Genomic DNA, 11,656 nt, shown 5'->3' on the forward strand with positions numbered 1-11,656 from the left:
ATATTGATTCCTTCTTCCCATGTGTATAACCTTACATTTATCATTGATAAACCTCATCTGCCACCTTTCAGCCCAAGTTTCCAACTTATCCAGATCCATCTGTAGCAGAATACTATCTTCTCTAGTATTAACTGCTTTACATAGTTTTGTATCATCTGCAAATATCGATATTTTACTGTGTAAACCTTCTACCAGATCATTTAATGAATATGTCTGTGTGACAGCTCTCCAGTGACCACACAGCGATGCTGCAGCGATCGGCATCGTTGTCTTGATCGCTGCAGCGTCGCTAAATGTGACGGGCAGCACGGTGGCGCAGTGGTTAGCACTCCAGCCTTGCAGCGCTGGGGTCCTGGGTTCTAATCCCACCCAGGACATCTGCAAAGAGTTTGTATGTTCTCTCTGTGTTTGCGTGGGTTTCCTCCGGGCACTCTGGTTTCCTCCCACATTCCAAAGACATACTGATAGGGATTCTAGATTGTGAGCCCCATCGGGGACAGTGATGATAATGTGTGCAAAACTGTAAAGCGCTGCGGAATATGTTAGCGCTATATAAAAATAAAGATTATTATTATTACCTTTAGCCTCAGCCAGAATTACCAGTAGTCAGTTAGAACAGATCCAACTGCAATCCATTGACAAACAAGTTGTCCAGACTAAAAAAAAAAAAAAACATTATTTCAACTGGATACATTTTTTTAACATTGAAAGCTAAATGGCCATCCATTTGAAACTGATCAATAAGGAAAAAATGGATGGCCAGTTAACAGATCTGTTTTCCATAGACTTCAATGTTAAAAGACCAGATCCAGTTTAAATCAATTTTACTTAGCACAACTTTCTGACAATAAATTGCTGCTGGATCCGTTCTACTGAAAGGCTCTGTTCACATGTACAGTAATCAAAGGCGATGTTCACATTTCCACCAACAATTTAACATAACTTAAGCATACAGCATCCAGCTAAAGCAAAAAATACTTCAACTGGCACGAGTTCTTGTGTGGTCTTTGTTCAGCCGATCACCCAGGTCTGGACCTAGCACACACAAGAAATACTTCAGTTGCCACCATGCTGATCTCCCCACTATTTGTGGAGGAGCAGATCACAATCTATTGTTCCCCATCAGAGTGGCTGCACAAGAATTACTGACAACAAGACAACAGTTTAACAAGAAAGTGAATCAGAAAAGTCACAGCATATATAATCCCGAATCTTCCAGAAACATTCCCACACGTGTTTATCCCACCAGCCTCCCACTTGCAGGGACAACTGCCCTTTGACATCACAGCACTGGTACAAGCTCACTGACAGTGTAAGGAAGAAGTATACTTACGAGATGGGACGTAGCAGATGCTCAGGTCTCACTGGGTTCTTGGATCCTTGATCCTGGAAGTCCTTAGTCCTGGTGGTCTATAGTTATGGAGGTCCTTAGTCCTGGGGTTCAGGTGAGATCAGTCACAGATTGCGATAGTTCTGAAATCTCAGGACCTTAGGTGACAGCTTTATCCCCTGACTCTCCAGGTTTTGGGCGGGGTAGTGTTTGAATTCGGTGCTCTGGGGGGCTCATGGTGTCAACTTCTTGTCACCTGCTATCCTGGAATTCTTTATCCTGGAATTCTTTATCTATTGGTATGCAATGGTATGCAATTGTTCCCAATGTTTTGAATACACTTGGTCCCCAGCTGGCTGCCTGTGTTTTATCATGCAGACATGGTAGTAGCCCTACTTCAGCCCTGGTGGTGTGGGGAAGTGTGTAAAACAGGAATTCCCCCACTCCTGCATCCTCCCCTTACATGCCTGAGTTAAATTTGTCCTGTGTGTGGCACCCATGAGCCAAGTATGCCTTAATATGTAGAGAAGTGATGACATCCAGTCAGTTTTCTGTCATAGATACAGTTCTGGAGCAAATATGGGATTTCTCAGGTTATAGAAACATTCACTGACACACAATCCTCCAAAATTCACCTCACAATTCGTCATCTCCTCTTTGCGTTTCACATGAGGAGATTTTTTTACATTTTTTTTTCTCAACATTTTTTTCCTCGAAATTTGAAAAATTATTGAAGGGTGGAAAAGCGCATGACATTTTTTTTAAAATAAGTTTTTGAAGAGTTTTACTTCAAAATCTATCGCAATCTCTTCTAAACCTCTTCAGAAAAAAATGTCTCTAAAAAATATTGTTTCTTGAAGCAACTCGCATTAAAAAAAAATCAGTGTGCACATAGCCTGAGAAATAGATGTATGTCCTAGAGTAGGTATAAAAAGTCATCAAGAAAAGTGAGACGATTTTTTTTTCACTTATCCATATACAATCCGTTTTTTTACCGCAGCGTCTAATACCCATTTACAGTTTCCTAAGGTACAGAATTGCAATATTTTCCTAAATATCGGATGTTGCACTGTGGCTCGGTATGGCATCTGATTTGTGCCCCTATAGACCTGAACGGGCGAGTCTCATCCCATTTTTAGAATAAACTTGTGCATGCTGCCATGTTTTCACATTCAGAAAATAATCGCTCCTCTGCAGCGCCCTCTAGAATAACATTGGTCCGAGTGCTGTCTATTTTGTACTTGTGCTGTCCATTTTGTACTTGTGCTGTCCATTTTGTACTTGTGCTGTCCATTTTGTACTTGTGCTGTCCATTTTGTACTTGTGCTGTCCATTTTGTACTGGTGCTGTCCATTTTGTACTGGTGCTGTCCATTTTGTACTTGTGCTGTCCATTTTGTGCTTCTGCTGTCCATTTTGTGCTTTTGCTGTCCATTTTGTACTTGCGATACGATACGATGCACTTTATTAATTCCGTGGGAAATTATGGTATCACAGCAGCACAACTTACATCATAAGAATCATAAAATGAATTACTTAGTTGACATGACGGTTTGTTGACAGAAGGACATTATACATTAGAATAGGACATACTCAGCGGGTGAACTGAAAAGTAGGAGAAATAAAGTAGACAATCACCTTTATGATTTAACCCTAATGTTATTGTTGTACATACCCATAGCAGTTAGCACAAACGATTTCCTAATTTTTTCCTTCTTACACCTCAGAAGTATTAGCCGGTTACTGAAGGTGCTCTTCTGTCTCATGAATAGCTCATATAGTGGATGTGCATTATTGTTCATAATTGCCCTACACTTTCTCAGAGTTCTTCTCTCCACTACCTCCTCAAGAGAGTCCAGATTGCAGCCGACAGCAGAGCTTGCCTTTTTGATAAGCTTATTCAGCTTATTAGCATCAGAGGCCTGCACACTATTACCCCAGCATATGATTGCAAAAAAGATGGCACTTGCCATTACAGACTGGTAGAACATTTCTAACATTTTGCTGCACACATTAAAAGACCTCAGGTTCCTTAGGAAATAAAATCTGCTCATCCCCTTCTTGTAGACAGTCTCTGAGTGGCATCTCCAGTCCAGTTTGCTATCCAAATGGACCCCCAAATATTTATAACTCTCCACCTGCACTACCTCCTGACCAGCAATAGTGATCGGTAAGCATTCCAACTTAATCCTGCTATAGTTGGTGTTGTGAATTCTGTTGCCAAGCCCCCTCCTGTGGTCATGAATGGTACTTCGGCTGGTTCTGTCCATGAGCTTCCTCTGACGAAAGTGAGTGGGGATGTGGCTTCTGAGTTTCCTTCCACAGGTGACGAAGTTAATTCGTTAGGTGGCGGCTCTATTTGACTCCATTTAGATCTTTCCTCCATGCCACCAGTCAATGTTCCATGTTATGATTAGGTAGTTCAGAACCAAAATGGACCTTGAGGTACAGGGCATACAAAGTGACCTGTCAATAATCAAAACATAGGACGAGCTCTGAGACGTGGAAACTTTGCTGACCGCAATCCCTGATCCTATCATACCACACTAGAGGTAGCCGTGGATTGCTCCTAACGCTCCCTATGCAACTCGGCACAGCCTGAGAAACTAGCTAGACCTGAAGACAGAAAAATAAGCCTACCTTGCCTCAGAGAAATTCCCCAAAGGAAAAGGCAGCCCCCCACATATAATGACTGTGAGTAAAGATGAAAATACATACACAGAGATGAAATAGATTTAGCAAAGTGAGGCCCGACTAACTGAATAGACCGAGGATAGGATAGATAACTTTGCGGTCAACACAAAACCCTACAAAGAACCACGCAGAGGGGAGCAAAAAGACCCTCCACACCGACTCACGGTACGGAGGTGCTCCCTCTGCATCTCAGAGCTTCCAGCAAGCAAGAAAAAGCAATATAGCAGTCTGGACAGAAAAATATAGCAAACAAAAGAAACACCAGCAGAACTTATCTTATGCTGGAGAAACAGGCCACAGGAACATCCAGGAAGCAAAAGGACAAACACTGGAACATTGACTGGAGGCTAGGATCAAAGCACTAGGTGGAGTTAAATAGAGCAGCAGCTGATGACTTAGCCTCATCACCTGAGGAAGGAAACTCAGAAGCCGCAGTACCACTCATGTCCACCAACGGAAGCCCATAAACAGAATCAGCCGAAGTACCACATTTGGCCACAGGAGGGAGCCTGACCACAGAGTTCACAACAGTTCCAGTATTGGTCTTGCTCTCTTCTGGATCGTTCTTGTGACCTGTCTCCTCTGCATAAGCTAAGTTCTGCTTGTGTTTCTTTTGTTTGCTATTTTTCTGTCCAGCCTGCTATTTTGATTTTTCTTGCTTGCTGGAAGCTCTGGGACGCAGAGGGTGCGCCTCCGCACCGTGAGTCGGTGCGGAGGGTCTTTTTGCGCTCTCTGCGTGGTCCTTTTGTAGTATTTTTGTGCTGATCGCAAAGTTACCTTTCCTATCGTCAGTCTGTTCAGTAAGTCGGGCCTCACTTTGCTAAATCTATTTCATCTCTGAGTTTGTGATTTCATCTTTACTCACAGTCATTATATGTGGGGGGCTGCCTTTTCCTTTGGGGAATTTCTCTGAGGCAAGGTAGGCTTTATATTTCTTTCTTTAGGGCTAGCTAGTTTCTCAGGCTGTGCCGAGTTGCCTAGGGAGCGTTAGGAGCAATCCACGGCTGCTTCTAGTGTGTGTGATAGGATTAGGGATTGCGGTCAGCAGAGTTCCCACGTCTCAGAGCTTGTCCTATGTTATTTATAACTATCAGGTCATTTTGTGTGCTCATAACCACCAGGTCCACTGTTGTCCTAACCACCAGGTCATAACAAGTTGGCCACCAACTCCTTGGTTTTCTTAACATTTAGTTGTAGATAGTTACCATTGCACCAATCCACGAAATTCGACACCACCCTTCTATATTCTTCATCCACCCGATCTCCCCTAATACATCTCACAACCACGGAGTCATCCGAAAATTTTTGAAGGTGGCAAAGTTCAGATTTATACTGAAAGTCTGATGTATATAGTGTGAATAGAAAGGGTTCAAGCACCGTTCCCTGGGGGTCACCTACACTGCTCATGACCCTGGACAGATCGATTATCCTCCCTTTTTGACCTCACTCCCCTGAAAAATGACAGACACATTTTCTTTTGGATATTAAACGGCCACAGCAGCCAATTTATTAGTAATTACCAAGACTCTTGGTAGGGTCCTTGAAGTCATAAAAATTCTAAAGTCTGGTGGTCTATGTTTCCATGGCATTGCCCCTTCCCCCCCCCCCCCCCCCCGCTTTTTACTCCTAGCCGCGTTTAATTTTAGCTCAGGAGCACCGCGAGTCCAGGGGAAGAGGTTACCTCCATTCTGTTAACGTGACCCCGATGTTCCATCGCCAGGTGTCACTCAAAACTCACGACCATGTGACCCCGACATACCATCGCCGGATGCCACCCATTACCACCAGACCACCACCAGGTAACCAACCAATGAAGGGGGTTTGTGGCCTTTTAAAGAATCCCCACTTCAAATTTTTACCGACTTTGAGGACTCACCAACGCCACACCGAGAGCACCTCGCCTCAGGAGCTCGAGACCCCACCAACTAGCAATGCTGTGGCCTTCATTATCCCTCCTTGCAGCCCTGCGATCCACACATCCATCCCGGCTGCATTCAGGTGTACCCCGTCAGCTCGCCAAAATGCCCTATGCACATCCTCCAGGCCCGCACGGCGAACCGCCACTCCCCCTCTCTGCACTACGAATTTGGATATTGCTTTATTAACCTTCATGCGTGCTTTGTTAACCTTCGGCACTGACCGCGCTCCTCGCCAGAATTTTCTAGGCACAATGTCAGACCATACTACTTAGAGGGACATACACAGAGGGAGCACCTCCGTACCGTTAGTCGGTGCAGAGGGTCTTTTTGTCCCCTCTGGGTGGTTGTTTGTAGGTTTTTGTGCTGACCGCAAAGCTATCTTTCCTATCCTCGGTCTATTCAGTAAGTTGGGCCTCACTTTGCTAAAATCTATTTTCATCTCTTTGTTTGTATTTTCATCTTACTCACAGTCATTATATGTGGGGGGCTGCCTTTTCCTTTGGGGAATTTCTCTGAGGCAAGGTAGGCTTATTTTTCTATCTTCAGGTTAGCTAGTTTCTCAGGCTGTGACGAGGCGCCTAGGTTCTGGTCAGGAGCGCTCCACGGCTACCTTTAGTGTGGTATGATAGGATCAGGGATTGCGGTCAGCAGAGTTCCCACGTCTCAGAGCTCGTCCTTTTTTGTAACTAAACAGGTCACTTGTGTGCGCTTAACCACTAGGTCCATTGTGGTTCTGAATCACCTGTTCATAACAGCCAGCCCCCTATGTTTGTTAGATTTAACAGGCACCGTGCTAGCCAGCTCGTTTTCCAGGGTCCTTTGTGAAGGACCCCGGAAGCAAGATGGCGGCGCCCATTCCTCCACGTGTTCCCTGGCTTCGCAGCGCTGCCCCTGTACCGCTAGCCCACTGGATCGCTGCCTGACATTTGCAGGCTGAGCGGCGGGGGGGTCGCTGCGTCTCCCAGCTATATAGCTGCCGCGCTGGGGGATTACTGCTGCTGAACGCCCTGCAGGGGGTCCGCCGCGCTGGGGAATTACCGCTGCCGAATGCTCTGCAGGGGGATCGCTGCGCCTCACTGCTATGTGGCTGCCGGGCTGGGGGATTGCCGGTTCGGACGGCTCTGCGGGGGGGTCGACACCCGCACCTCTCCTGGCCTGCACTCTTCCAGGCCGCACAGGCTGCACAGGGGGGGGCCCCAGCTCTCTGCCTGCCTCTCTTGACCATTGGAGCCACCGGGGATGCCCTCTGGCAGCCCATCTCCGAGACCCCCGCTACGTGAGGATCCCGTCCCGGGCGTGCTGGCACATGGGCCTCTCAGAGCACCGGACCTACGCCCAGCTGCACCGACCCGACGTCTATTTGTCCCCGCTCTGGATCTACGTGCCCCAGTCGACATAGCTGGGCTACCCCCACTACTACCACCTAAGATCCCACTAATGGTCGTCTCTAACCAGCCCGGAGGGTGAATGGATGCAGCGGCCTGCAATTTACCTATCAGGTCCTCCATACTCGGTGAGTACTTGTTATCCAGCCGTCTGTCTGTGGTCAAAGAACACCTAGGTCCTGCCCAGTCCTTTTAACCCTTCCCTGAGACCCCACCTCCCATTATCCTCTGTCATTTCTTCCCTGCTGTCCCTTTCACCCAGCCCCACCCCCCATCCCCTCCACCTCCCTGTCTATTCCAAACCACTAACTCTCTTCCAGTGTCATGTCCGCTTTCCCCTATCCTTGCGTGCGCGTTCAGCGGATACTGTAATCTGCTTGACACAACTGCTCCCATCTGTACAAACTGTGGCCGATCTGATGATAGTCAGTTATCCAATTTCTCATCCCCACCTCCACCTTCATATCAGTCATCTTTTTGTGTAGTAAAGGTGGCTGCAGGGAATTAAATGCACTCGAGAAATCAAAGAACATCGCTCGCACCGTGGTTCCATCAATCTCCAGAAATGAATGTACACTATGTAACAGAGAGAGAATAGCATCGTCCACCCCCAATCTATGTCGGTAAGCAAACTGAAGGGGATCAATAAAAGCGTTAACCCTCGGTCTTAAGTGAGCAAGAACTAATCTTTCCTAGGCCTTCATAGCATGAGATGTTAAGGCTACAGGACGATAGTCATTTAGGGTTGCAGGAGAAAAAGTCTTGGGTACCGGCACCAGACAGGAAGTTTTCCATAACACTGGTACCCTCTGTGTTTGTAGACTTCCATTAAATAGGAGTGTAAAGACAGTACACAGCTGGTCTGCACAAACTTTAAGGACACGTGAGCGGAGTCCATCTGGTCCTGCTGCTTTACCAATGTTAAGTGACTTAAACTGCCTCCTCACATCATTTTCGGATACTGTAAAATTAGTCTGCTCCTCTTCCAATATCGATGTTGCAGAATTTGCACCCAATTCCCCTCCACTTCCAGTTGGCAGTACACATGTACTGCTAAATCTATTGAAATACTCGTTCATCTCATTAGCCTTGTCCAGTTTTCCTCCACCGTGTTCAGACCTTACCTTAAGCCCAGTCAGTAATTTCATTCCTGACAAAACCTCCCTGGTATTATTGTGGGACAGTTTCTTTTCAACTTTAATTCTGAAGGCTTACTGGGCCTCCTTTATTTTATACTTCAATTCATACTGTATCATTTTAATTTCCTCTTTGTCGCCTAATTTAAATGCCTTTTTTTCCTGTTGAGCAAATGCTTCAATTCCTTTGTTATCCATGGCTTGTTTGCAAAACACCTAATCTTTTTAGCTGGCACCAGCATATCAGTGCAGAAGTTAAGGTACCTTCACACTGAACGATATCGCTAGCGATCCGTGACGTTGCAGCATCCTGGCTAGCGATATTGTTCAGTTTGACACGCAGCAGCGATCAGGATCCTGCTGTGCTATCGTTGGTCGGTGCAGAAAGTCCAGAACTTTATTTCGTCGCTGGACTCCCGCAGACATCGCTGAATCGGCGTGTGTGACGCCTATTCAGCGATGTCTTCACTGGTAACCAGGGTAAACATCGGTTTACTAAGCGCAGGGCCGCGCTTAGTAACCCGATGTTTACCCTGGCTACCAGCATAAACGTAAAAAAAAAACAAACACTACATACTTACATTCCGGTGTCTGTCCCCCGGCGCTGTGCTTCTCTGCACTGTGTAAGTGCCGGCCGGAAAGCAGAGCACAGCGGTGATATCACCGCTGTGCTTTCCGGCCGGCGCTCACAGTCAGTGCAGAGAAGCAATTTGTTGTAAGCTGCCATTTTTCCAAACTGTCTGAGGGCTTCAATTTCGCATGCTGAGCTATAGATTTTATTGGTATAATTTCAGGCTGCATACTAGGTTTTTTATTGCTTTTTTTGGTGAATGCACCTGTACAGGTTACTGTTTTATATTTTAATAGACTTTTATCGACGTGGTGATACCAAATATGTAGATTTTTTTTTTTTTACATTTATATATTTTTTACTGGGGAAATGAAGGAGCGATAATTGTTGTTTTTAAATATGTATTTTTTTTACTTTTCACTTTAAGTCCCTATTGAAGACATCAATTTGAAAAAGCTTGATCGCTTGTTGTATATACTGGAATACCATGGTAGCGGTCATAAATGCAGTACTGCCAATCGCTAACCGCAGTACTGCCAATCGCTAACAGTAGACCTGTCAGTCACTGGCAGCAGTACTGTAAGGCTATGTGCACCCGTCAGGATTTCTAGCAGAAATTTTCCTGACAAAAACCAGACATTTCTGCCAGAAACTCATGCGTTTTTTCACGTTTTTCATGCGTTTGACACTTTTTTTGTGCGTTTTTTCCCAAATGCATAGAATTGTGGGAAAAACGTGGAAAATCCGCAAAATTAATGAACATGCTGCTTTTGTTATCGCGATGCATTTTTTTCGCAGGAAAAAAACGCACCATGTGCACAAAACATGCAGAATGCATGCTAAATGATAGGATGCATAATGTATGCATTTTAAATGAGTTTTTATAGCGTTTTTATCGCGAAAAAATGCGAAAAAACCTGAACGTATGCACATACCCTAAATCTTTGGTAGCAGTCATAAATGCAGCTTTCAGTGATTGACAGTATCATGAAAGGGATTTATAGCAGAGTTTGGAGCTCAGCTGGTCTCAGCGTTTTGTGGAGCGGGCACCAGCTTCATCTATGATATAAAGGTAAATCACAGAGCCTCTAGTAGTTAATCTAGAGTAGAGAATATTAATAACATTTGTGTTTCAATTACTCAGTTGTGTTAATAATATGACTAAAAATTGCCCAAAATTTGCCAAGTGTTTTTGAGGAGTTTTGAGTTACAGAGGAAGAATTTAGTGCGTTTCTGGTCTAAAAACTCATCAAAACACAGTATGATCAGTGTTTTTTGAGATGGAAAAGTCCAGTAATTTCAAAAGAAATCCGTATCAGAAATCCTTGCAGATTGTTAATGTAATTTTCAGTTCTTTTTTTAAGATAACAGTTTTTACAGCTTTTTTTGTTGCGCTTTGGCTTAATTGACAATATTACAGTAAATTCCACTAGGAACACACAACTTTTTTTAAACGCAATATGCTTTTTGCAACCACATTATAAAAAAACTTACTATATGAACAAAGTCTCTCAAAATCCACCAAAAGCTTATTCAAAGAGTGTATGAGGCAATCACAATAAAAAAAAACAAAAAACAAAACACTGCATGAACAAACTCCGAGGGTCATTTTAGTATTGAAATTAGTGCTGATTTCTTGTGGCTTTATTTATTTAAATGGGATATTAAGGTACCTTCACACATAACAATATCGTTAACGATATCGTTGCTTTTTGTGATGTAGCAACGATATCGTTAACTAAATCATTATGTGTGACAGCGACCAACGATCAGGCCCCTGCTGGGAGATCGTTGGTCACTGGGGAAAGTCCAGCACTTTATTTTGTCGCTGGATCTCCCGCTGACATCGCTGAATCGGTGTGTGTGATGCTGATTCAGCGATGTCGTCACTGGTAACCAGGGTAAACATCGGGTTACTAAGCGCAGGGCCGCACTTAGTAACCCGATGTTTACCCTGGTTACCGTTGTAAATGTAAAAAAACAAACACTACATACCTACATTCCTGGTGTCTGGTCAGGTCCCTCGCCTTCAGCTTCCCGCACTGACTGGTGAGCGCCGGCCAGCCGTAAAGCAGAGCACAGCGGTGACGTCACCGCTGTACTTTACGGCCGGCGCTTATCTTGACCCACTCCTCCATGCAGATCTTCTCCAAGTTATCTAGGTTCTTTGGGTGTCTCATGTGGACTTTAATCTTGAGCTCCTTCCACAAGTTTTCAATTGGGTTAAGGTCAGGAGACTGACTAGGCCACTGAAACACCTTGATTTTTTGCCTCTTGAACCAGGCCTTGGTTTTCTTGGCTGTGTGCTTTGGGTCTTGTCTTGTTGGAAGATGAAATGACGACCCATCTTAAGATCCTTGATGGAGGAGCGGAGGTTCTTGGCCAAAATCTCCAGGTAGGCCGTGCTATCCATCTTCCCATGGATGCGGACCAGATGGCCAGGCCCCTTGGCTGAGAAACAGCCCCACAGCATGATGCTGCCACCACCATGCTTGACTGTAGGGATGGTATTCTTGGGGTCGTATGCAGTGCCATCCAGTCTCCAAACGTCATGTGTGTGGTTGGCACCAAAGATCTCGATCTTGGTCTCATCAGACCGGAGAACCTTGAACCAGTCAGTCT

The sequence above is a fragment of the Ranitomeya imitator genome, chromosome 2 (genome assembly GCF_032444005.1).
Source record: "Ranitomeya imitator isolate aRanImi1 chromosome 2, aRanImi1.pri, whole genome shotgun sequence".
In the NCBI taxonomy this organism is placed as follows: domain Eukaryota; kingdom Metazoa; phylum Chordata; class Amphibia; order Anura; family Dendrobatidae; genus Ranitomeya; species Ranitomeya imitator.